This window comes from Emydura macquarii, unplaced genomic scaffold (genome assembly GCF_026122565.2).
Source record: "Emydura macquarii macquarii isolate MOO-44397 ecotype Brisbane River unplaced genomic scaffold, CSIRO-AGI_Emac_v2 contig_3287, whole genome shotgun sequence".
Taxonomy (NCBI): domain Eukaryota; kingdom Metazoa; phylum Chordata; order Testudines; family Chelidae; genus Emydura; species Emydura macquarii.
The window spans coordinates 786,707-790,622 of NW_027133424.1; positions in this window are offsets into that span (position 1 = coordinate 786,707).

Sequence of the window (3,916 nt, forward strand, 5' to 3'; positions counted from 1 at the left end):
CTATAGTGAGAGTGAGTGCCCAGTAAACCGGGCTGCACATCTGCCCCATGCTAGCCTGCCGCACACTAACAGGGCCCTCCTGCGCTTTGACCAATGGCTGTTTGACACAACACTATGCAGAGTGCACCGTGTGACCTGGCCAGAAGAGCTTATGTGATCCTGGGATGCGTGAACAGGGGAATGTCGAGTAGGGGCAGAGAGGTGATTTTACTCTGTATTTGGCACTGCTGCAATCACTGCTGGAATCCTCTGTCCCGGTCTGGTGCCCACAATTCAAGAAGGATGGTGATAAATTGGAGAGGGCTCAGAGAAGAGCCACAACAATGATTAAAGGAGAGAAAACCTGCCTTCGAGTGAGGGACTCAAAGAGCTCTATCTGTTTAGCTTAACAAAGAGAAGAAGAAGGGGTGACTTGATCACAGGCTGTAAGTACCTATCTGGGGGACAAAGATTTGATAACGGGCTCTCCAGTCTAGCAGACAAAGTCTAACACAATCCAGTGGCTGGAAGTTGAAGCTAGACAAATTCAGACGGGAAATAAGATGTAAATGTTTACTGGTGAGAGTATTAACCACTGGACCAATATACCAAGAGTCGTGGTGGATTCTCCATCACAGACAATTTTTAAATTGAGATGAGCTCTTTTTCTTTCAGCTCTGCTCTAGGAATTGTTATGGGGCAGGCCTCTGGCCTGTGCTATACAGAGGTCAGACTAGATGATCACAGTGGTCCCTTCCAGCCTTGGAAGCTATGAAGCGATGAACTTTTAGGATACGTCTGCACTGCAGTAACAGACCTGTGGCTGGCCCAGGTCAGCTGACTCGAGCTCATGGGGCTATAAAATTGCACTGCAGACGTTTTGGCTTGGGCTGGAACCTGGGCTCTGAGATGCCAAAAGCAGGGAGGGTCTCCGAGCTAGGTTCCAGCCCAGGCCCAAACCGCCACACTGCAGTTTAGCTTGTGTCAGCTGACCCAGGCTCAAGGCTTAGTGCCGGGGGCTTTCTGTCACAGGGGAAGCATCGCCTCAGCGTGCAGTGGAAGGGTCCGCGTGGCAGGCTAGAACAATGACATTTACACCTCAGCTTGCCACGCACTGACTCCACATGGATGTGCCCTTGGCCTTGTCATACCCATGGGAGGGACCTTGATGGATCCAAATCTAACTTCCTCCTCACCTTACTCCACCCCTGGCTGAGCCACTGTGGGGCACACGCTTCAGTCAATGGCCTGTCCAGATGGGGCGGCTGGGTGGCAATGCACTGGACTACATCCCCCAGGGCAGCCCATGACCTTAGGAAAGTGTTTCTGGAGGATATTTTAACTTTCTACAGGTCAATGCCCCCTGACCTGCGTTTCCCTCTGCTTTGTCCCTGTGTCTCCTCCAGGGTGGAAAGTCACCTGCAAACTGTCTTTTACCAGATCAAAAAAATATCAGGTGGAAAATCCCCAAAGGCCAGATTCCTGGCTGATGTGAATTGACATGATGCTGTTGGACCTCAGTGGAGCTATGCCGATTCACTCAGGGGGTACAGGGCCTGAGTCTTTAGGGAAAGGAGGGCAGTGTATATTTCCCATCCCAGCACCACAAGAGCTGCCCATTGCAATTAAACCTCCCTGTTCAGATCCATTGCCTCTCCTGCACTGAGGAAAATGCCCATGTCCATTGCTGAGCTGATTGCAGGGGCAGAAGACCTTTCTTTTCAACTCTACTTTACAAATGAAGTTTTGTGGGTGGAGACAATTTTGTACCATCCAAATCCGCTTCATTGTCCTCCTGAGGTAATTAGGCCACGGCTATTGAGGGGCCCTTTGCTTTGGGAAACAGACATTGTGAGTAGCATATTAGCCTGTTGAGAGGATGTTCTCTTGATCTTTAATTCCCAGGGAAAGGGAGCATCAGAAAAACGAAAGATACGTACAGAAGAGTCCAATAAGTGCTTCATTGTGCCATGTGATTTTTTTTTTATACAAAATGAACCATGTATATGTGTGTGCATTCTGTATATGCCCAAAGCTACCACCCAATCAGAAATATGTATGAAAGTATACAGCTTCCGTGCACACGTGTATAATGTATTATAGGAACACTGGGAAGTCTCTGTGTAATCTGCCCCCTGTAAGGAAGTAGAGTGTCCCACAGCACTGATATTCTGAAAGCAGAGTTAGCCCACTGTGCTTGGACAGCCTTTCTTTATATTGTTTAGGATGTGTAGGTAGTTCTGGAGGAAATATGCAGATTGCACAATAAAGACTCTTTTTTTATCCAGCGTGATGCGTTTTCTCAAGGACAGCTGAGTCTAGGGACATGGGCTTGTTACACACAAAATAGCATAACCGACACAGGTAGGAAATACCTGTGTAACCTGTGGCCTGGGCACTGCTGCCGTCACAGCAGGAGGTTGATGGTGTGGGATATGCCCACCTGACGCCACCCCCTTGCTCCGGAAAGAAGTGTGTAACGCTCTACACCCACAGGTACAGCTCTGGCAAGATGACCTCGGGGGGTGAGGGGGACTTCCTCAGATCCAGCATTTCCTGATGGGTTCAAACCTGCACATGAGTACGGGTGGGCAGACACCACAGACTAGTATCAACAGACCCTCGCCGAGGCCTTGATCCCCAGCTTGACTTCACACGAGTGGCCCCTTTCGCCTTCGAATCCTGCGATGGTGTTGCATGGGGGGGGGGGGGGGGGGGAATATACAGCAGCTCCCCACACTTGCTCTGTCTCTCACACCCAGACAGATCACTGGCTTTCACCCATCTTCAGAAAGAAAAAAGCTATAGACTGTTATCAATATTGCCAACCTGAGCCATTTCAAAACAGTGAGTTGGGTGCCCAAAAATCATGAGAGTGGTTAACAAGCATGATATTTTAAAAAAATAAGCTACATTGGGTTCTTTTTCTTGGCATATGGATTTCTGAGTCTTTCAGGGTCGCTCGAGTCACATTTTCCAACATTTCTCCACAATCTGGAGGGCTAGAAACTTATTTTGTGAATGAAAGCCGAGCTGCTCACCGAATGATGGGCCTCCAGCTACTAAGGCCTTAAGAAACACAATTACTAGAATTGGCAATGCAGTAGGAGCCGCTCCAGGCACAGAGGATGTAGGCATTATAGAGGAGCATAGGGCTGGATGAAGGGAGCATTGTATATCAGGTGGGGCAGCAGGTATGGGGATTCTAAGCTGCTATAGGTGTGGTTATAGGACAGAGTGATGTATAGGGACCTGTATGGGGTGCACCTATAAGGTGGTACAGGATGGATATGGGGGTGCATAGCAATTGTGTGGAGTATAGGGAAAACAGGTTATAGGGGATAGAAGGGCAGGCAGGGGCTATGAACTATTGGGGTAAATGGTGGCCAATGGGCATTACAGGGGATATAGAAGCAGGTGTGGGTGTTGGAGTATATAAGAGGTTTTGGGGGTGTATAGAGGGATATAGGTGAGTATGTGGAGGGCAGGGTAAAGAGGTCTATAGGGGCTCTGGGTATGTTAGGGCTGGTGGGAGTTATAGGGGATTGTGGAGTTATTAGGAGTCTGGCGAGGGTCTCTAGCAGTGCTTCTCCATGGATTTACCGCCGTGGGCCACATCTGCAGCTGTGCGTGTTGTGTGGCCACATCCTGGCCATACACACACTGCCCCTATGGCCTGGAGGGCGTCACATGGGCCACAGCTGAGACCCACCGACCTATGGCGTGTATAGGGTCTGGTGGGGAGCCTATCGGGCCCATGGGGGGGAAAGGCTCTGGCAGGGGATACCTCAGATGTTTAGGGTCTGGAGGGGGGTGTTCGGGTTCTATAGGGTCTGGCGGCAGCATAGCGCCTGGTCTGTGCATGTGGGCGGGGCCATAGGGCGGGCCGGCTCCGCCCATTCCCGTTCCCGGCCTGCGCTCCGCGGGTTGGGCGGCT